This window comes from Cibotium barometz, chromosome 33 (genome assembly GCF_041138505.1).
Source record: "Cibotium barometz isolate CiBa-2024 chromosome 33, ASM4113850v1, whole genome shotgun sequence".
Taxonomy (NCBI): domain Eukaryota; kingdom Viridiplantae; phylum Streptophyta; class Polypodiopsida; order Cyatheales; family Cibotiaceae; genus Cibotium; species Cibotium barometz.
The window spans coordinates 40,525,568-40,549,385 of record NC_141078.1 but is presented as its reverse complement, the minus strand read 5'-3'; positions in this window follow the sequence as shown (position 1 = coordinate 40,549,385).

Sequence of the window (23,818 nt, the reverse complement as noted above, 5' to 3'; positions counted from 1 at the left end):
GGGTGTGTCCCCCCCCATGCTTGCAAAGTTTGGTCCCCATCGGAGCATGTTTGGGTACGATGGTATGGGGAAGGCCCGGATTCTCCATGGCCTCTTAAGCAACAAGAGACTTCAAAAATCCGGACTGGGCGCTAATTACCAATCCAAACATGCTCCGATAGGGACCAAACTTTGCAAGCATGTGGGGGTGGGTCCCCCCCCATGCTTGCAAAGTTTGGTCCCCATCGGAGCATGTTTGGGTACGATGGTATGGGGAAGGCCCAGATTCTCCATGGCCTCTTAAGCACCAAGAGACTTCAAAAATCCGGACTGGGCGCTAATTACCAATCCAAACATGCTCCGATGGGAACCAAACTCTGCAAGCATGTAGGGGTGGGTCCCCCCCATGCTTGCAAAGTTTGGTCCCCATCGGAGCATGTTTGGGTACGATGGTATGGGAAAGGCCCGGATTCTCCATGGCCTCTTAAGAACCCCCCATGCTTGCAAAGTTTGGTCCCCATCGGAGCATGTTTGGGTACGATGGTATGGGGAAGGTCCGGATTCTCCATGGCCTCTTAAGCACCAAGAGACTTCAAAAATCTGGACTGGGCGCTAATTACCAATCTAAACATGCTCCTATGGGGACCAAACTTTGCAAGCATGTGGGGTGGGTCCCCCCCCATGCTTGCAAAGTTTGGTCCCCATCGGAGCATGTTTGGGTACGATGGTATGGGGAAGGCCCGGATTCTCCATGGCCTCCTAAGCACCAAGAGACTTCAACAATCCGGATTGGGCACTAATTACCAATCCAAACATGCTCCGATGGGAACCAAACTTTGCAAGCATGTGGGGGTAGGTCCCCCCCCATGCTTGCAAAGTTTGGTCTCCATCGGAGCATGTTTGGGTACGATGGTATGGGGAAGGCCCGGATTCTCCATGGCCCCTTAAGCACCAAGAGACTTCAAAAATCTGGACTGGGCGCTAATTACCATCCAAACATGCCCCGATAGGGACCAAACTTTGCAAGCATGTGGGGGTGTGAGACTTCAAAAATCCTTACTAAGCGCTAATTACCAATCCAAACATGCTCCGATGGGAACCAAACTCTGCAAGCATGTGGGGGTGGGTCCCCCCCCCATGCTTGCAAAGTTTGGTCCCCATCGGAGCATGTTTGGGTACGATGGTATGGGAAAGGCCCGGATTCTCCATGGCCTCTTAAGCACCCCCCATGCTTGCAAAGTTTGGTCCCCATCGGAGCATGTTTGGGTACGATGGTATGGGGAAGGCCCGGATTCTCCATGGCCTCTTAAGCACCAAGAGACTTCAAAAATCCGGACTGGGCGCTAATTACCAATCTAAACATGCTCCGATGGGGACCAAACTTTGCAAGCATGTGGGGGTGGGTCCCCCCCCATGCTTGCAAAGTTTGGTCCCCATCGGAACATGTTTGGGTACGATGGTATGGGGAAGGCCCGGATTCTCCATGGCCTCCTAAGCACCAAGAGACTTCAACAATCCGGACTGGGCACTAATTATTAATCCAAACATGCTCCGATGGGAACCAAACTTTGCAAGCATGTGGGGGTGGGTCCCCCCCCCCATGCTTGCAAAGTTTGGTCCCCATCGGAGCATGTTTGGGTACGATGGTATGGGGAAGGCCCGGATTCTCCATGGCCTCTTAAGCACCACGAGACTTCAAAAATCCGGACTGGGCGCTAATTACCAATCCAAACATGCTCCGATGGGAACCAAACTTTGCGAGCATGTGGGGGTGCGTCCCCCCCCATGCTTGCAAAGTTTGGTCCCCATCGGAGCATGTTTGGGTATGATGGTATGGGGAAGGCCCGGATTCTCCATGGCCTCCTAAGCACCAAGAGACTTCAACAATCCGGACGGGGCGCTAATTACCAATCCAAACATGCTCCGATGGGAACCAAACTTTGCAAGCATGTGGGGGTAGGTCCCCCCCCATGCTTGCAAAGTTTGGTCTCCATCGGAGCATGTTTGGGTATGATGGTATGGGGAAGGCCCGGATTCTCCATGGCCTCTTAAGCACCAAGAGACTTCAAAAATCTGGACTAGGCGCTAATTACCAATCCAAACATGCCCCGATAGGGACCAAACTTTGCAAGCATGTGGGGGTGGGAGACTTCAAAAATCCGGACTGGGCGCTAATTACCAATCCAAACATGCTCCGATGGGAACCAAACTCTGCAAGCATGCGGGGGTGGGTCCCCCCCCATGCTTGCAAAGTTTGGTCCCCATCGGAGCATGTTTGGGTACGATGGTATGGGAAAGGCCCGGATTCTCCATGGCCTCTTAAGCACCCCCCATGCTTGCAAAGTTTGGTCCCCATCGGAGCATGTTTGGGTACGATGGTATGGGGAAGGCCCGGATTCTCCATGGCCTCTTAAGCACCCCCCATGCTTGCAAAGTTTGGTCCCCATCGGAGCATGTTTGGGTACGATGGTATGGGGAAGGCCCGGATTCTCCATGGCCTCTTAAGCACCAAGAGACTTCAAAAATCCGGACTGGGCGCTAATTACCAATCTAAACATGCTCCGATGGGGACCAAACTTTGCAAGCATGTGGGGGTGGGTCCCCCCCCCCATGCTTGCAAAGTTTGGTCCCCATCGGAGCATATTTGGGTACGATGGTATGGGGAAGGCCCGGATTCTCCATGGCCTCCTAAGCACCAAGAGACTTCAACAATCCGGACTGGGCGCTAATTACCAATCCAAACATGCTCCGATGGGAACCAAACTTTGCAAGCATGTGGGGGTGGGTCCCCCCCCATGCTGCAAAGTTTGGTCCCCATCGGAGCATGTTTGGGTACGATGGTATGGGGAAGGCCCGGAATCTCCATGGCCTCTTAAGCACCAAGAGACTTCAAAAATCCAGACTGGGCGCTAATTACCAATCCAAACATGCTCCGATAGGGACCAACCTTTGCAAGCATGTGGGGGTGGGTCCCCCACCCATGCTTGCAAAGTTTGGTCCCCATCAAAGCATGTTTCGGTACGATGGTATGGGGAAGGCCCGGATTCTCCTTGGTCTCTTAAGCACCAAGAGACTTCAAAAATCCGGACTGGGAGCTAATTACCAATCCAAACATACTTCGATGGGAACCAAACTTTGCAAGCATGTGGGGGTGGGTCCCCCCCATGCTTGCACAGTTTGGTCCCCATCGGAGCATGTTTGGGTATGATGGTATGGGGAAGGCCCGGATTCTCCATGGCCTCTTAAGCACCAAGAGACTTCAAAAATCCGGACTGGGAGCTAATTACCAATCCAAACATGCTCCGATGGGAACCAAACTTTGCAAGCATGTGGGGGTGGGTCCCCCCCATGCTTGCAAAGTTTGGTCCCCATCGGAGCATGTTTGGGTATGATGGTATGGGGAAGGCCCGGATTCTCCATGGCTTCTTAAGCACCAAGAGACCTCAAAAATCCGGACTGGGCGCTAATTACCAATCCAAACATGCTCCGATGGGGACCAAACTTTGCAAGCATGTGGAGGTGGGTCCCCCCCATGCTTGCAAAGTTTGGTCCCCATCGGAGCATGTTTGGGTATGATGGTATGGGGAAGGCCCGGATTCTCCATGGCTTCTTAAGCACCAAGAGACCTCAAAAATCCGGACTGGGCGCTAATTACCAATCCAAACATGCTCCGATGGGGACCAAACTTTGCAAGCATGTGGAGGTGGGTCCCCCCATGCTTGCAAAGTTTGGTCCCCATCGGAGCATGTTTGGGTACGATGGTATGGGGAAGGCCCGGATTCTCCATGGCCTCTTAAGCACCAAGAGACTTCAAACATCCGGACTGGGCGCTAATTACCAATCCAAACATGCTCCGATGGGAACCAAACTTTGCAAGCATGTGGGGGTGGGTCCCCCCCCATGCTTGCAAAGTTTGGTCCCCATCGGAGCATGTTTGGGTACGATGGTATGGGGAAGGCCCGGATTCTCCATGGCCTCTTAAGCACCAAGAGACTTCAAAAATCCGGACTGGGCGCTACTTACCAATCCAAACATGCTCCGATGGGAACCAAACTTTGCAAGCATGTGGGGGTGTGTCCCCCCCCATGCTTGCAAAGTTTGGTCCCCATCGGAGCATGTTTGGGTACGATGGTATGGGGAAGGCCCGGATTCTCCATGGCCTCTTAAGCACCAAGAGACTTCAAAAATCCGGACTGGGCGCTACTTACCAATCCAAACATGCTCCGATGGGAACCAAACTTTGCAAGCATGTGGGGGTGTGTCCCCCCCCATGCTTGCAAAGTTTGGTCCCCATCGGAGCATGTTTGGGTACGATGGTATGGGGAAGGTCCGGATTCTCCATGGCCTCTTAAGCACCAAGAGACTTCAAAAATCTGGACTGGGCGCTAATTACCAATCTAAACATGCTCCTATGGGGACCAAACTTTGCAAGCATGTGGGGTGGGTCCCCCCCCATGCTTGCAAAGTTTGGTCCCCATCGGAGCATGTTTGGGTACGATGGTATGGGGAAGGCCCGGATTCTCCATGGCCTCCTAAGCACCAAGAGACTTCAACAATCCGGATTGGGCACTAATTACCAATCCAAACATGCTCCGATGGGAACCAAACTTTGCAAGCATGTGGGGGTAGGTCCCCCCCCATGCTTGCAAAGTTTGGTCTCCATCGGAGCATGTTTGGGTACGATGGTATGGGGAAGGCCCGGATTCTCCATGGCCCCTTAAGCACCAAGAGACTTCAAAAATCTGGACTGGGCGCTAATTACCATCCAAACATGCCCCGATAGGGACCAAACTTTGCAAGCATGTGGGGGTGTGAGACTTCAAAAATCCTTACTAAGCGCTAATTACCAATCCAAACATGCTCCGATGGGAACCAAACTCTGCAAGCATGTGGGGGTGGGTCCCCCCCCCATGCTTGCAAAGTTTGGTCCCCATCGGAGCATGTTTGGGTACGATGGTATGGGAAAGGCCCGGATTCTCCATGGCCTCTTAAGCACCCCCCATGCTTGCAAAGTTTGGTCCCCATCGGAGCATGTTTGGGTACGATGGTATGGGGAAGGCCCGGATTCTCCATGGCCTCTTAAGCACCAAGAGACTTCAAAAATCCGGACTGGGCGCTAATTACCAATCTAAACATGCTCCGATGGGGACCAAACTTTGCAAGCATGTGGGGGTGGGTCCCCCCCCATGCTTGCAAAGTTTGGTCCCCATCGGAACATGTTTGGGTACGATGGTATGGGGAAGGCCCGGATTCTCCATGGCCTCCTAAGCACCAAGAGACTTCAACAATCCGGACTGGGCACTAATTATTAATCCAAACATGCTCCGATGGGAACCAAACTTTGCAAGCATGTGGGGGTGGGTCCCCCCCCCATGCTTGCAAAGTTTGGTCCCCATCGGAGCATGTTTGGGTACGATGGTATGGGGAAGGCCCGGATTCTCCATGGCCTCTTAAGCACCACGAGACTTCAAAAATCCGGACTGGGCGCTAATTACCAATCCAAACATGCTCCGATGGGAACCAAACTTTGCGAGCATGTGGGGGTGCGTCCCCCCCCATGCTTGCAAAGTTTGGTCCCCATCGGAGCATGTTTGGGTATGATGGTATGGGGAAGGCCCGGATTCTCCATGGCCTCCTAAGCACCAAGAGACTTCAACAATCCGGACGGGGCGCTAATTACCAATCCAAACATGCTCCGATGGGAACCACACTTTGCAAGCATGTGGGGGTAGGTCCCCCCCCATGCTTGCAAAGTTTGGTCTCCATCGGAGCATGTTTGGGTATGATGGTATGGGGAAGGCCCGGATTCTCCATGGCCTCTTAAGCACCAAGAGACTTCAAAAATCTGGACTAGGCGCTAATTACCAATCCAAACATGCCCCGATAGGGACCAAACTTTGCAAGCATGTGGGGGTGGGAGACTTCAAAAATCCGGACTGGGCGCTAATTACCAATCCAAACATGCTCCGATGGGAACCAAACTCTGCAAGCATGTGGGGGTGGGTCCCCCCCCATGCTTGCAAAGTTTGGTCCCCATCGGAGCATGTTTGGGTACGATGGTATGGGAAAGGCCCGGATTCTCCATGGCCTCTTAAGCACCCCCCATGCTTGCAAAGTTTGGTCCCCATCGGAGCATGTTTGGGTACGATGGTATGGGGAAGGCCCGGATTCTCCATGGCCTCTTAAGCACCAAGAGACTTCAAAAATCCGGACTGGGCGCTAATTACCAATCTAAACATGCTCCGATGGGGACCAAACTTTGCAAGCATGTGGGGGTGGGTCCCCCCCCCATGCTTGCAAAGTTTGGTCCCCATCGGAGCATATTTGGGTACGATGGTATGGGGAAGGCCCGGATTCTCCATGGCCTCCTAAGCACCAAGAGACTTCAACAATCCGGACTGGGCGCTAATTACCAATCCAAACATGCTCCGATGGGAACCAAACTTTGCAAGCATGTGGGGGTGGGTCCCCCCCCATGCTTGCAAAGTTTGGTCCCCATCGGAGCATGTTTGGGTACGATGGTATGGGGAAGGCCCGGAATCTCCATGGCCTCTTAAGCACCAAGAGACTTCAAAAATCCAGACTGGGCGCTAATTACCAATCCAAACATGCTCCGATAGGGACCAACCTTTGCAAGCATGTGGGGGTGGGTCCCCCACCCATGCTTGCAAAGTTTGGTCCCCATCAAAGCATGTTTCGGTACGATGGTATGGGGAAGGCCCGGATTCTCCTTGGTCTCTTAAGCACCAAGAGACTTCAAAAATCCGGACTGGGAGCTAATTACCAATCCAAACATACTTCGATGGGAACCAAACTTTGCAAGCATGTGGGGGTGGGTCCCCCCCATGCTTGCACAGTTTGGTCCCCATCGGAGCATGTTTGGGTATGATGGTATGGGGAAGGCCCGGATTCTCCATGGCCTCTTAAGCACCAAGAGACTTCAAAAATCCGGACTGGGAGCTAATTACCAATCCAAACATGCTCCGATGGGAACCAAACTTTGCAAGCATGTGGGGGTGGGTCCCCCCCATGCTTGCAAAGTTTGGTCCCCATCGGAGCATGTTTGGGTATGATGGTATGGGGAAGGCCCGGATTGTCCATGGCTTCTTAAGCACCAAGAGACCTCAAAAATCCGGACTGGGCGCTAATTACCAATCCAAACATGCTCCAATGGGGACCAAACTTTGCAAGCATGTGGGGGTGGGTCCCCCCATGCTTGCAAAGTTTGGTCCCCATCGGAGCATGTTTGGGTACGATGGTATGGGGAAGGCCCGGATTCTCCATGGCCTCTTAAGCACCAAGAGACTTCAAAAATCCGGACTGGGCGCTACTTACCAATCCAAACATGCTCCGATGGGAACCAAACTTTGCAAGCATGTGGGGGTGTGTCCCCCCCATGCTTGCAAAGTTTGGTCCCCATCGGAGCATGTTTGGGTACGATGGTATGGGGAAGCCCCGGATTCTCCATGGCCTCTTAAGCACCAAGAGACTTCAAAAATCCGGACTGGGCGCTAATTACCAATCCAAACATGCTCCGATAGGGACCAAACTTTGCAAGCATGTGGGGGTGGGTCCCCCCCCATGCTTGCAAAGTTTGGTCCCCATCGGAGCATGATTGGGTATGATGGTATGGGGAAGGCCCGGATTCTCCATGGCCTCCTAAGCACCAAGAGACTTCAACAATCCGGACCGGGCGCTAATTACCAATCCAAACATGCTCCGATGGGAACCAAACTTTGCAAGCATGTGGGGGTGGGTCCCCCCCCATGCTTGCAAAGTTTGGTCCCCATCGGAGCATGTTTGGGTACGATGGTATGGGGAAGGCCCGGATTCTCCATGGCCTCTTAAGCACCCCCCCATGCTTGCAAAGTTTGGTCCCCATCGGAGCATGTTTGGGTACGATGGTATGGGGAAGGCCCGGATTCTCCATGGCCTCTTAAGCACCAAGAGACTTCAAAAATCCAGACTGGGCGCTAATTACCAATCCAAACATGCTCCGATGGGGACCAAACTTTGCAAGCATGTGGGGGTGGGTCCCCCCCATGCTTGCAAAGTTTGGTCCCCATCGGAGCATGTTTAGGTACGATGGTATGGGGAAGGCCCGGATTCTCCATGGCCTCCTAAGCACCAAGAGACTTCAACAATCTGGACTGGGCGCTAATTACCAATCCAAACATGCTCCGATGGGGACCAAACTTTGCAAGCATGTGGGGGTGGGTCCCTCCCCCATGCTTGCAAAGTTTGGTCCCCATCAGAGCATGTTTGGGTACGATGGTATGGGGAACGCCCGGATTCTCCATGGCCTCTTAAGCACCAAGAGACTTCAAAAATCCGGACTAGGCGCTAATTACAAATCCAAACATGCTCCGATGGGGACCAAACTTTGCAAGCATGTGGGGGTGGGTCCCCCCCCATGCTTGCAAAGTTTGGTCCCCATCGGAGCATGTTTGGGTACGATGGTATGGGGAAGGCCCAGATTCTCCATGGCCTCTTAAGCACCAAGAGACTTCAAAAATCCGGACTGGGCGCTAATTACCAATCCAAACATGCTCCGATGGGAACCAAACTCTGCAAGCATGTGGGGGTGGGTCCCCCCCCCATGCTTGCAAAGTTTGGTCCCCATCGAAGCATGTTTGGGTACGATGGTATGGGAAAGGCCCGGATTCTCCATGGCCTCTTAAGCACCCCCCATGCTTGCAAAGTTTGGTCCCCATCGGAGCATGTTTGGGTACGATGGTATGGGGAAGGCCCGGATTCTCCATGGCCTCTTAAGCACCAAGAGACTTCAAAAATCCGGACTGGGCGCTAATTACCAATCTAAACATGCTCCGATGGGGACCAAACTTTGCAAGCATGTGGGGGTGGGTCCCCCCCCATGCTTGCAACGTTTGGTCCCCATCGAAGCATGTTTGGGTACGATGGTATGGGGAAGGCCCGGATTCTCCATGGCCTCCTAAGCACCAAGAGACTTCAACAATCCGGACTGGGCGCTAATTACCAATCCAAACATGCTCCGATGGGAACCAAACTTTGCAAGCATGTGGGGGTGGGTCCCCCCCCCCATGCTTCCAAAGTTTGGTCCCCATCGGAGCATGTTTGGGTACGATGGTATGTGGAAGGCCCGGATTCTCCATGGCCTCTTAAGCACCAAGAGACTTCAAAAATCCAGACTGGGCGCTAATTACCAATCCAAACATGCTCCGATAGGGACCAAAATTTGCAAGCATGTGGGGGTGGGTCCCCCACCCATGCTTGCAAAGTTTGGTCCCCATCGGAGCATGTTTCGGTACGATGGTATGGGGAAGGACCGGATTCTCCATGGCCTCTTAAGCACCAAGAGACTTCAAAAATCCGGACTGGGAGCTAATTACCAATCAAAACATGCTCCGATGGGAACCAAACTTTGCAAGCATGTGGGGGTGGGTCCCCCCCATGCTTGCAAAGTTTGGTCCCCATCGGAGCATGTTTGGGTATGATGGTATGGGGAAGGCCCGGATTCTCCATGGCTTCTTAAGCACCAAGAGACCTCAAAAATCCGGACTGGGCGCTAATTACCAATCCAAACATGCTCCGATGGGGACCAAACTTTGCAAGCATGTGGAGGTGGGTCCCCCCATGCTTGCAAAGTTTGGTCCCCATCGGAGCATGTTTGGGTACGATGGTATGGGGAAGGCCCGGATTCTCCATGGCCTCTTAAGCACCAAGAGACTTCAAACATCCGGACTGGGCGCTAATTACCAATCCAAACATGCTCCGATGGGAACCAAACTTTGCAAGCATGTGGGGGTGGGTCCCCCCCCATGCTTGCAAAGTTTGGTCCCCATCGGAGCATGTTTGGGTACGATGGTATGGGGAAGGCCCGGATTCTCCATGGCCTCTTAAGCACCAAGAGACTTCAAAAATCCGGACTGGGCGCTACTTACCAATCCAAACATGCTCCGATGGGAACCAAACTTTGCAAGCATGTGGGGGTGTGTCCCCCCCCATGCTTGCAAAGTTTGGTCCCCATCGGAGCATGTTTGGGTACGATGGTATGGGGAAGGCCCGGATTCTCCATGGCCTCTTAAGCACCAAGAGACTTCAAAAATCCGGACTGGGCGCTAATTACCAATCCAAACATGCTCCGATAGGGACCAAACTTTGCAAGCATGTGGGGGTGGGTCCCCCCCCATGCTTGCAAAGTTTGGTCCCCATCGGAGCATGTTTGGGTACGATGGTATGGGGAAGGCCCAGATTCTCCATGGCCTCTTAAGCACCAAGAGACTTCAAAAATCCGGACTGGGCGCTAATTACCAATCCAAACATGCTCCCATGGGAACCAAACTCTGCAAGCATGTGGGGGTGGGTCCCCCCCATGCTTGCAAAGTTTGGTCCCCATCGGAGCATGTTTGGGTACGATGGTATGGGAAAGGCCCGGATTCTCCATGGCCTCTTAAGCACCCCCCATGCTTGCAAAGTTTGGTCCCCATCGGAGCATGTTTGGGTACGATGGTATGGGGAAGGCCCGGATTCTCCATGGCCTCTTAAGCACCAAGAGACTTCAAAAATCCGGACTGGGCGCTAATTACCAATCTAAACATGCTCCGATGGGGACCAAACTTTGCAAGCATGTGGGGGTGGGTCCCCCCCCATGCTTGCAAAGTTTGGTCCCCATCGGAACATGGTTGGGTACGATGGTATGGGGAAGGCCCGGATTCTCCATGGCCTCCTAAGCACCAAGAGACTTCAACAATCCGGACTGGGCACTAATTATTAATCCAAACATGCTCCGATGGGAACCAAACTTTGCAAGCATGTGGGGGTGGGTCCCCCCCCCCATGCTTGCAAAGTTTGGTCCCCATCGGAGCATGTTTGGGTACGATGGTATGGGGAAGGCCCGGATTCTCCATGGCCTCTTAAGCACCACGAGACTTCAAAAATCCGGACTGGGCGCTAATTACCAATCCAAACATGCTCCGATGGGAACCAAACTTTGCGAGCATGTGGGGGTGCGTCCCCCCCCATGCTTGCAAAGTTTGGTCCCCATCAGAGCATGTTTGGGTATGATGGTATGGGGAAGGCCCGGATTCTCCATGGCCTCCTAAGCACCAAGAGACTTCAACAATCCGGACGGGGCGCTAATTACCAATCCAAACATGCTCCGATGGGAACCAAACTTTGCAAGCATGTGGGGGTAGGTCCCCCCCCATGCTTGCAAAGTTTGGTCTCCATCGGAGCATGTTTGGGTATGATGGTATGGGGAAGGCCCGGATTCTCCATGGCCTCTTAAGCACCAAGAGACTTCAAAAATCTGGACTAGGCGCTAATTACCAATCCAAACATGCCCCGATAGGGACCAAACTTTGCAAGCATGTGGGGGTGGGAGACTTCAAAAATCCGGACTGGGCGCTAATTACCAATCCAAACATGCTCCGATGGGAACCAAACTCTGCAAGCATGTGGGGGTGGGTCCCCCCCCATGCTTGCAAAGTTTGGTCCCCATCGGAGCATGTTTGGGTACGATGGTATGGGAAAGGCCCGGATTCTCCATGGCCTCTTAAGCACCCCCCATGCTTGCAAAGTTTGGTCCCCATCGGAGCATGTTTGGGTACGATGGTATGGGGAAGGCCCGGATTCTCCATGGCCTCTTAAGCACCAAGAGACTTCAAAAATCCGGACTGGGCGCTAATTACCAATCTAAACATGCTCCGATGGGGACCAAACTTTGCAAGCATGTGGGGGTGGGTCCCCCCCCCCATGCTTGCAAAGTTTGGTCCCCATCGGAGCATATTTGGGTACGATGGTAGGGGGAAGGCCCGGATTCTCCATGGCCTCCTAAGCACCAAGAGACTTCAACAATCCGGACTGGGCGCTAATTACCAATCCAAACATGCTCCGATGGGAACCAAACTTTGCAAGCATGTGGGGGTGGGTCCCCCCCCATGCTTGCAAAGTTTGGTCCCCATCGGAGCATGTTTGGGTACGATGGTATGGGGAAGGCCCGGAATCTCCATGGCCTCTTAAGCACCAAGAGACTTCAAAAATCCAGACTGGGCGCTAATTACCAATCCAGACATGCTCCGATAGGGACCAACCTTTGCAAGCATGTGGGGGTGGGTCCCCCACCCATGCTTGCAAAGTTTGGTCCCCATCAAAGCATGTTTCGGTACGATGGTATGGGGAAGGCCCGGATTCTCCTTGGTCTCTTAAGCACCAAGAGACTTCAAAAATCCGGACTGGGAGCTAATTACCAATCCAAACATACTTCGATGGGAACCAAACTTTGCAAGCATGTGGGGGTGGGTCCCCCCCCATGCTTGCACAGTTTGGTCCCCATCGGAGCATGTTTGGGTATGATGGTATGGGGAAGGCCCGGATTCTCCATGGCCTCTTAAGCACCAAGAGACTTCAAAAATCCGGACTGGGAGCTAATTACCAATCCAAACATGCTCCGATGGGAACCAAACTTTGCAAGCATGTGGGGGTGGGTCCCCCCCATGCTTGCAAAGTTTGGTCCCCATCGGAGCATGTTTGGGTATGATGGTATGGGGAAGGCCCGGATTGTCCATGGCTTCTTAAGCACCAAGAGACCTCAAAAATCCGGACTGGGCGCTAATTACCAATCCAAACATGCTCCAATGGGGACCAAACTTTGCAAGCATGTGGGGGTGGGTCCCCCCCATGCTTGCAAAGTTTGGTCCCCATCGGAGCATGTTTGGGTACGATGGTATGGGGAAGGCCCGGATTCTCCATGGCCTCTTAAGCACCAAGAGACTTCAAAAATCCGGACTGGGCGCTACTTACCAATCCAAACATGCTCCGATGGGAACCAAACTTTGCAAGCATGTGGGGGTGTGTCCCCCCCCATGCTTGCAAAGTTTGGTCCCCATCGGAGCATGTTTGGGTACGATGGTATGGGGAAGCCCCGGATTCTCCATGGCCTCTTAAGCACCAAGAGACTTCAAAAATCCGGACTGGGCGCTAATTACCAATCCAAACATGCTCCGATAGGGACCAAACTTTGCAAGCATGTGGGGGTGGGTCCCCCCCCATGCTTGCAAAGTTTGGTCCCCATCGGAGCATGATTGGGTATGATGGTATGGGGAAGGCCCGGATTCTCCATGGCCTCCTAAGCACCAAGAGACTTCAACAATCCGGACCGGGCGCTAATTACCAATCCAAACATGCTCCGATGGGAACCAAACTTTGCAAGCATGTGGGGGTGGGTCCCCCCCCATGCTTGCAAAGTTTGGTCCCCATCGGAGCATGTTTGGGTACGATGGTATGGGGAAGGCCCGGATTCTCCATGGCCTCTTAAGCACCCTCCCATGCTTGCAAAGTTTGGTCCCCATCGGAGCATGTTTGGGTACGATGGTATGGGGAAGGCCCGGATTCTCCATGGCCTCTTAAGCACCAAGAGACTTCAAAAATCCAGACTCGGCGCTAATTACCAATCCAAACATGCTCCGATGGGGACCAAACTTTGCAAGCATGTGGGGGTGGGTCCCCCCCATGCTTGCAAAGTTTGGTCCCCATCGGAGCATGTTTAGGTACGATGGTATGGGGAAGGCCCGGATTCTCCATGGCCTCCTAAGCACCAAGAGACTTCAACAATCTGGACTGGGCGCTAATTACCAATCCAAACATGCTCCGATGGGGACCAAACTTTGCAAGCATGTGGGGGTGGGTCCCTCCCCCATGCTTGCAAAGTTTGGTCCCCATCGGAGCATGTTTGGGTACGATGGTATGGGGAACGCCCGGATTCTCCATGGCCTCTTAAGCACCAAGAGACTTCAAAAATCCGGACTAGGCGCTAATTACAAATCCAAACATGCTCCGATGGGGACCAAACTTTGCAAGCATGTGGGGGTGGGTCCCCCCCCATGCTTGCAAAGTTTGGTCCCCATCGGAGCATGTTTGGGTACGATGGTATGGGGAAGGCCCAGATTCTCCATGGCCTCTTAAGCACCAAGAGACTTCAAAAATCCGGACTGGGCGCTAATTACCAATCCAAACATGCTCCGATGGGAACCAAACTCTGCAAGCATGTGGGGGTGGGTCCCCCCCCCATGCTTACAAAGTTTGGTCCCGATCGAAGCATGTTTGGGTACGATGGTATGGGAAAGGCCCGGATTCTCCATGGCCTCTTAAGCACCCCCCATGCTTGCAAAGTTTGGTCCCCATCGGAGCATGTTTGGGTACGATGGTATGGGGAAGGCCCGGATTCTCCATGGCCTCTTAAGCACCAAGAGACTTCAAAAATCCGGACTGGGCGCTAATTACCAATCTAAACATGCTCCGATGGGGACCAAACTTTGCAAGCATGTGGGGGTGGGTCCCCCCCCATGCTTGCAACGTTTGGTCCCCATCGAAGCATGTTTGGGTACGATGGTATGGGGAAGGCCCGGATTCTCCATGGCCTCCTAAGCACCAAGAGACTTCAACAATCCGGACTGGGCGCTAATTACCAATCCAAACATGCTCCGATGGGAACCAAACTTTGCAAGCATGTGGGGGTGGGTCCCCCCCCCCATGCTTCCAAAGTTTGGTCCCCATCGGAGCATGTTTGGGTACGATGGTATGTGGAAGGCCCGGATTCTCCATGGCCTCTTAAGCACCAAGAGACTTCACAAATCCAGACTGGGCGCTAATTACCAATCCAAACATGCTCCGATAGGGACCAAAATTTGCAAGCATGTGGAGGTGGGTCCCCCACCCATGCTTGCAAAGTTTGGTCCCCATCGGAGCATGTTTCGGTACGATGGTATGGGGAAGGACCGGATTCTCCATGGCCTCTTAAGCACCAAGAGACTTCAAAAATCCGGACTGGGAGCTAATTACCAATCAAAACATGCTCCGATGGGAACCAAACTTTGCAAGCATGTGGGGGTGGGTCCCCCCCATGCTTGCAAAGTTTGGTCCCCATCGGAGCATGTTTGGGTATGATGGTATGGGGAAGGCCCGGATTCTCCATGGCTTCTTAAGCACCAAGAGACCTCAAAAATCCGGACTGGGCGCTAATTACCAATCCAAACATGCTCCGATGGGGACCAAACTTTGCAAGCATGTGGAGGTGGGTCCCCCCATGCTTGCAAAGTTTGGTCCCCATCGGAGCATGTTTGGGTACGATGGTATGGGGAAGGCCCGGATTCTCCATGGCCTCTTAAGCACCAAGAGACTTCAAACATCCGGACTGGGCGCTAATTACCAATCCAAACATGCTCCGATGGGAACCAAACTTTGCAAGCATGTGGGGGTGGGTCCCCCCCCATGCTTGCAAAGTTTGGTCCCCATCGGAGCATGTTTGGGTACGATGGTATGGGGAAGGCCCGGATTCTCCATGGCCTCTTAAGCACCAAGAGACTTCAAAAATCCGGACTGGGCGCTAATTACCAATCCAAACATGCTCCCATGGGAACCAAACTCTGCAAGCATGTGGGGGTGGGTCCCCCCCATGCTTGCAAAGTTTGGTCCCCATCGGAGCATGTTTGGGTACGATGGTATGGGAAAGGCCCGGATTCTCCATGGCCTCTTAAGCACCCCCCATGCTTGCAAAGTTTGGTCCCCATCGGAGCATGTTTGGGTACGATGGTATGGGGAAGGCCCGGATTCTCCATGGCCTCTTAAGCACCAAGAGACTTCAAAAATCTGGACTGGGCGCTAATTACCAATCTAAACATGCTCCGATGGGGACCAAACTTTGCAAGCATGTGGGGGTGGGTCCCCCCCCATGCTTGCAAAGTTTGGTCCCCATCGGAACATGGTTGGGTACGATGGTATGGGGAAGGCCCGGATTCTCCATGGCCTCCTAAGCACCAAGAGACTTCAACAATCCGGACTGGGCACTAATTATTAATCCAAACATGCTCCGATGGGAACCAAACTTTGCAAGCATGTGGGGGTGGGTCCCCCCCCCCATGCTTGCAAAGTTTGGTCCCCATCGGAGCATGTTTGGGTACGATGGTATGGGGAAGGCCCGGATTCTCCATGGCCTCTTAAGCACCACGAGACTTCAAAAATCCGGACTGGGCGCTAATTACCAATCCAAACATGCTCCGATGGGAACCAAACTTTGCGAGCATGTGGGGGTGCGTCCCCCCCCATGCTTGCAAAGTTTGGTCCCCATCAGAGCATGTTTGGGTATGATGGTATGGGGAAGGCCCGGATTCTCCATGGCCTCCTAAGCACCAAGAGACTTCAACAATCCGGACGGGGCGCTAATTACCAATCCAAACATGCTCCGATGGGAACCAAACTTTGCAAGCATGTGGGGGTAGGTCCCCCCCCATGCTTGCAAAGTTTGGTCTCCATCGGAGCATGTTTGGGTATGATGGTATGGGGAAGGCCCGGATTCTCCATGGCCTCTTAAGCACCAAGAGACTTCAAAAATCTGGACTAGGCGCTAATTACCAATCCAAACATGCCCCGATAGGGACCAAACTTTGCAAGCATGTGGGGGTGGGAGACTTCAAAAATCCGGACTGGGCGCTAATTACCAATCCAAACATGCTCCGATGGGAACCAAACTCTGCAAGCATGTGGGGGTGGGTCCCCCCCCATGCTTGCAAAGTTTGGTCCCCATCGGAGCATGTTTGGGTACGATGGTATGGGAAAGGCCCGGATTCTCCATGGCCTCTTAAGCACCCCCCATGCTTGCAAAGTTTGGTCCCCATCGGAGCATGTTTGGGTACGATGGTATGGGGAAGGCCCGGATTCTCCATGGCCTCTTAAGCACCAAGAGACTTCAAAAATCCGGACTGGGCGCTAATTACCAATCTAAACATGCTCCGATGGGGACCAAACTTTGCAAGCATGTGGGGGTGGGTCCCCCCCCCCATGCTTGCAAAGTTTGGTCCCCATCGGAGCATATTTGGGTACGATGGTAGGGGGAAGGCCCGGATTCTCCATGGCCTCCTAAGCACCAAGAGACTTCAACAATCCGGACTGGGCGCTAATTACCAATCCAAACATGCTCCGATGGGAACCAAACTTTGCAAGCATGTGGGGGTGGGTCCCCCCCCATGCTTGCAAAGTTTGGTCCCCATCGGAGCATGTTTGGGTACGATGGTATGGGGAAGGCCCGGAATCTCCATGGCCTCTTAAGCACCAAGAGACTTCAAAAATCCAGACTGGGCGCTAATTACCAATCCAGACATGCTCCGATAGGGACCAACCTTTGCAAGCATGTGGGGGTGGGTCCCCCACCCATGCTTGCAAAGTTTGGTCCCCATCAAAGCATGTTTCGGTACGATGGTATGGGGAAGGCCCGGATTCTCCTTGGTCTCTTAAGCACCAAGAGACTTCAAAAATCCGGACTGGGAGCTAATTACCAATCCAAACATACTTCGATGGGAACCAAACTTTGCAAGCATGTGGGGGTGGGTCCCCCCCATGCTTGCACAGTTTGGTCCCCATCGGAGCATGTTTGGGTATGATGGTATGGGGAAGGCCCGGATTCTCCATGGCCTCTTAAGCACCAAGAGACTTCAAAAATCCGGACTGGGAGCTAATTACCAATCCAAACATGCTCCGATGGGAACCAAACTTTGCAAGCATGTGGGGGTGGGTCCCCCCCATGCTTGCAAAGTTTGGTCCCCATCGGAGCATGTTTGGGTATGATGGTATGGGGAAGGCCCGGATTGTCCATGGCTTCTTAAGCACCAAGAGACCTCAAAAATCCGGACTGGGCGCTAATTACCAATCCAAACATGCTCCAATGGGGACCAAACTTTGCAAGCATGTGGGGGTGGGTCCCCCCCATGCTTGCAAAGTTTGGTCCCCATCGGAGCATGTTTGGGTACGATGGTATGGGGAAGGCCCGGATTCTCCATGGCCTCTTAAGCACCAAGAGACTTCAAAAATCCGGACTGGGCGCTACTTACCAATCCAAACATGCTCCGATGGGAACCAAACTTTGCAAGCATGTGGGGGTGTGTCCCCCCCCATGCTTGCAAAGTTTGGTCCCCATCGGAGCATGTTTGGGTACGATGGTATGGGGAAGCCCCGGATTCTCCATGGCCTCTTAAGCACCAAGAGACTTCAAAAATCCGGACTGGGCGCTAATTACCAATCCAAACATGCTCCGATAGGGACCAAACTTTGCAAGCATGTGGGGGTGGGTCCCCCCCCATGCTTGCAAAGTTTGGTCCCCATCGGAGCATGATTGGGTATGATGGTATGGGGAAGGCCCGGATTCTCCATGGCCTCCTAAGCACCAAGAGACTTCAACAATCCGGACCGGGCGCTAATTACCAATCCAAACATGCTCCGATGGGAACCAAACTTTGCAAGCATGTGGGGGTGGGTCCCCCCCCATGCTTGCAAAGTTTGGTCCCCATCGGAGCATGTTTGGGTACGATGGTATGGGGAAGGCCCGGATTCTCCATGGCCTCTTAAGCACCCTCCCATGCTTGCAAAGTTTGGTCCCCATCGGAGCATGTTTGGGTACGATGGTATGGGGAAGGCCCGGATTCTCCATGGCCTCTTAAGCACCAAGAGACTTCAAAAATCCAGACTCGGCGCTAATTACCAATCCAAACATGCTCCGATGGGGACCAAACTTTGCAAGCATGTGGGGGTGGGTCCCCCCCATGCTTGCAAAGTTTGGTCCCCATCGGAGCATGTTTAGGTACGATGGTATGGGGAAGGCCCGGATTCTCCATGGCCTCCTAAGCACCAAGAGACTTCAACAATCTGGACTGGGCGCTAATTACCAATCCAAACATGCTCCGATGGGGACCAAACTTTGCAAGCATGTGGGGGTGGGTCCCTCCCCCATGCTTGCAAAGTTTGGTCCCCATCGGAGCATGTTTGGGTACGATGGTATGGGGAACGCCCGGATTCTCCATGGCCTCTTAAGCACCAAGAGACTTCAAAAATCCGGACTAGGCGCTAATTACAAATCCAAACATGCTCCGATGGGGACCAAACTTTGCAAGCATGTGGGGGTGGGTCCCCCCCCATGCTTGCAAAGTTTGGTCCCCATCGGAGCATGTTTGGGTACGATGGTATGGGGAAGGCCCAGATTCTCCATGGCCTCTTAAGCACCAAGAGACTTCAAAAATCCGGACTGGGCGCTAATTACCAATCCAAACATGCTCCGATGGGAACCAAACTCTGCAAGCATGTGGGGGTGGGTCCCCCCCCCATGCTTACAAAGTTTGGTCCCGATCGAAGCATGTTTGGGTACGATGGTATGGGAAAGGCCCGGATTCTCCATGGCCTCTTAAGCACCCCCCATGCTTGCAAAGTTTGGTCCCCATCGGAGCATGTTTGGGTACGATGGTATGGGGAAGGCCCGGATTCTCCATGGCCTCTTAAGCACCAAGAGACTTCAAAAATCCGGACTGGGCGCTAATTACCAATCTAAACATGCTCCGATGGGGACCAAACTTTGCAAGCATGTGGGGGTGGGTCCCCCCCCATGCTTGCAACGTTTGGTCCCCATCGAAGCATGTTTGGGTACGATGGTATGGGGAAGGCCCGGATTCTCCATGGCCTCCTAAGCACCAAGAGACTTCAACAATCCGGACTGGGCGCTAATTACCAATCCAAACATGCTCCGATGGGAACCAAACTTTGCAAGCATGTGGGGGTGGGTCCCCCCCCCCCATGCTTCCAAAGTTTGGTCCCCATCGGAGCATGTTTGGGTACGATGGTATGTGGAAGGCCCGGATTCTCCATGGCCTCTTAAGCACCAAGAGACTTCACAAATCCAGACTGGGCGCTAATTACCAATCCAAACATGCTCCGATAGGGACCAAAATTTGCAAGCATGTGGAGGTGGGTCCCCCACCCATGCTTGCAAAGTTTGGTCCCCATCGGAGCATGTTTCGGTACGATGGTATGGGGAAGGACCGGATTCTCCATGGCCTCTTAAGCACCAAGAGACTTCAAAAATCCGGACTGGGAGCTAATTACCAATCAAAACATGCTCCGATGGGAACCAAACTTTGCAAGCATGTGGGGGTGGGTCCCCCCCATGCTTGCAAAGTTTGGTCCCCATCGGAGCATGTTTGGGTATGATGGTATGGGGAAGGCCCGGATTCTCCATGGCTTCTTAAGCACCAAGAGACCTCAAAAATCCGGACTGGGCGCTAATTACCAATCCAAACATGCTCCGATGGGGACCAAACTTTGCAAGCATGTGGAGGTGGGTCCCCCCATGCTTGCAAAGTTTGGTCCCCATCGGAGCATGTTTGGGTACGATGGTATGGGGAAGGCCCGGATTCTCCATGGCCTCTTAAGCACCAAGAGACTTCAAACATCCAGACTGGGCGCTAATTACCAATCCAAACATGCTCCGATGGGAACCAAACTTTGCAAGCATGTGGGGGTGGGTCCCCCCCCATGCTTGCAAAGTTTGGTCCCCATCGGAGCATGTTTGGGTACGATGGTATGGGGAAGGCCCGGATTCTCCATGGCCTCTTAAGCACCAAGAGACTTCAAAAATCCGGACTGGGCGCTAATTACCAATCCAAACATGCTCCGATGGAGACCAAACTTTGCAAGCATGTGGGGGTGGGTCCCTCCCCCATGCTTGCAAAGTTTGGTCCCCATATCAGAGCATGATTTGGTATGATGGTATGGGGAAGGCCCGGATTCTCCATGGCCTTTGAAGCACCAAGAGACTTCAAAAATCCGGACTAGGTGCTAATTTCCAATCCAAACATGCTCCGATGGGGACCAAACTTTGCAAGCATGTGGGGGTGGGTCCCCCCCATGCTTGCAAAGTTTGGTCCCCATCGGAGCATGTTTGGGTACGATGGTATGGGGAAGCCCCGGATTCTCCATGGCCTCTTAAGCACCAAGAGACTTCAACAATCCGGACCGGGTGCTAATTACCAATCCAAACATGCTCCGATGGGAACCAAACTTTGCAAGCATGTGGGGGTGGGTCCCCCCCATGCTTGCAAAGTTTGGTCCCCATCGGAGCATGTTTGGGTATGATGGTATGGGGAAGGCCCAAATTCTCCATGGCCTCTTAAGCACCCCCCCATGCTTGCAAAGTTTGGTCCCCATCGGAGCATGTTTGGGTACGATGGTATGGGGAAGGCCCGGATTCTCCATGGCCTCTTAAGCACCAAGAGACTTCAAAAATCCGGACTGGGCGCTAATTACCAATCCAAACATGCTCTGATGGGGACCAAACTTTGCAACCATGTGGGGGTGGGTCCCCCCCCATGCTTGCAAAGTTTGGTCTCCATCGGAGCATGTTTGGGTACGATGGTATGGGGAAGGCCCGGATTCTCCATGGCCTCTTAAGCACCAAGAGACTTCAAAAATCCGGACTGGGTGCTAATTACCAATCCAAACATGCTCTGATGGGGACCAAACTTTGCAAGCATGGATGGGGGACCTTGCAAGCATGTGGGGGTGGGTCCCCCCCCCATGCTTGCAAAGTTTGGTCCCCATCGGAGCATGTTTGGGTACGATGGTATGGGGAATGCCCGGATTCTCCATGGCCTCTTAAGCACCAAGAGACTTCAAAAATCCGGACTGGGCGCTAATTACCAAACCAAACATGCTGCGATGGGGACCAAACTTTGCAAGCATGTGGGAGTGGGTCCCCCCCCCATGCTTGCAAAGTTTGGTCCCCATCGGAGCATGTTTGGGTACGATGGTATGGGGAAGGCCCGGATTCTCCATTACCTCTTAAGCACCCCCCCATGCTTGCAAAGTTTGGTCCCCATCGGAGCATGTTTGGGTACGATGGTATGGGGAAGGCCCGGATTCTCCATGGCCTCTTGAGCACCAAGAGACTTCAAAAATCCGGACTGGGCGCTAATTACCAATCCAAACATGCTCCGATGGGAACCAAACTATGCAAGCATGTGGGGGTGGGTCCCCCCCCCATGCTTGCAAAGTTTGGTCCCCAATCGGAGCATGTTTGGGTACGATGGTATGGGGAAGGCCCGGATTCTCCATGGCCTCTTAAGCATCCCCCATGCTTGCAAAGTTTGGTCCCCATCGGAGCATGTTTGGGTACGATGGTATGGGGAAGGCCCGGATTCTCCATGGCCTCTTAAGCACCAAGAGACTTCAAAAATCCGGACTGGGCGCTAATTCCCAATCCAAACATGCTCCGATGAGGACCAAACTTTGCAAGCATGTGGGGGTGGGTCCCCCCCCATGCTTGCAAAGTTTGGTCCCCATCGGAGCATGTTTGGGTACGATGGTATGGGGAAGGCCCGGATTCTCCATGGCCTCCTAAGCACCAAGAGACTTCAACAATCCGGACTGGGCGCTAATTACCAATACAAACATGCTCCGATGGGAACCAAACTTTGCAAGCATATGGGGGTGGGTCCCCCCCCTGCTTGCAAAGTTTGGTCCCCATCGGAGCATGTTTGGGTACGATGCTATGGGGAAGGCCCGGATTCTCCATGGCCTCTTAAGCACCAAGAGACTTCAAAAATCCGGACTGGGAGCTAATTACCAATCCAAACATGCTCCGATAGGGACCAAACTTTGCAAGCATGTGGGGGTGGGTCCCCCCACCAATGCTTGCAAAGTTTGGTCCCCATCGGAGCATGTGTGGGTATGATGGTATGTGGAAGTCCCGGATTCTCCATGGCTTCTTAAGCACCAAGAGACCTCAAAAATCCGGACTGGGCGCTAATTACCAATCCAAACATGCTCCAATGGGGACCAAAACTTGCAAGCATGTGGGGGTGGGTCCCCCCCATGCTTGCAAAGTTTGGTCCCCATCGGAGCATGTTTGGGTACGATGGTATGGGGAAGGCCCGGATTCTCCATGGCCTCTTAAGCACCAAGAGACTTCAAAAATCCGGACTGGGCGCTACTTACCAATCCAAACATGCTCCGATGGGAACCAAACTTTGCAAGCATGTGGGGGTGTGTCCCCCCCCATGCTTGCAAAGTTTGGTCCCCATCGGAGCATGTTTGGGTACGATGGTATGGGGAAGGCCCGGATTCTCCATGGCCTCTTAAGCACCAAGAGACTTCAAAAATCCGGACTGGGCGCTAATTACCAATCCAAACATGCTCCGATAGGGACCAAACTTTGCAAGGATGTGGGGGTGGGTCCCCCCCCATGCTTGCAAAGTTTGGTCCCCATCGGAGCATGTTTGGGTACGATGGTATGGGGAAGGCCCAGATTCTCCATGGCCTCTTAAGCACCAAGAGACTTCAAAAATCCGGACTGGGCGCTAATTACCAATCCAAACATGCTCCGATGGGAACCAAACTCTGCAAGCATGTGGGGGTGGGTCCCCCCCCATGCTTGCAAAGTTTGGTCCCCATCGGAGCATGTTTGGGTACGATGGTATGGGAAAGGCCCGGATTCTCCATGGCCTCTTAAGCACCCCCCATGCTTGCAAAGTTTGGTCCCCATCGGAGCATGTTTGGGTACGATGGTATTGGGAAGGCCCGGATTCTCCATGGCCTCTTAAGCACCAAGAGACTTCAAAAATCTGGACTGGGCGCTAATTACCAATCTAAACATGCTCCGATGGGGACCAAACTTTGCAAGCAAGTGGGGGTGGGTCCCCCCCCATGCTTGCAAAGTTTGGTCCCCATCGGAGCATGTTTGGGTACGATGGTATGGGGAAGGCCCGGATTCTCCATGGCCTCCTAAGCACCAAGAGACTTCAACAATCCGGACTGGGCACTAATTACCAATCCAAACATGCTCCGATGGGAACCAAACTTTGCAAGCATGTGGGGGTAGGTCCCCCCCCATGCTTGCAAAGTTTGGTCTCCATCGGAGCATGTTTGGGTACGATGGTATGGGGAAGGCCCGGATTCTCCATGGCCTCTTAAGCACCAAGAGACTTCAAAAATCTGGACTGGGCGCTAATTACCATCCAAACATGCCCCGATAGGGACCAAACTTTGC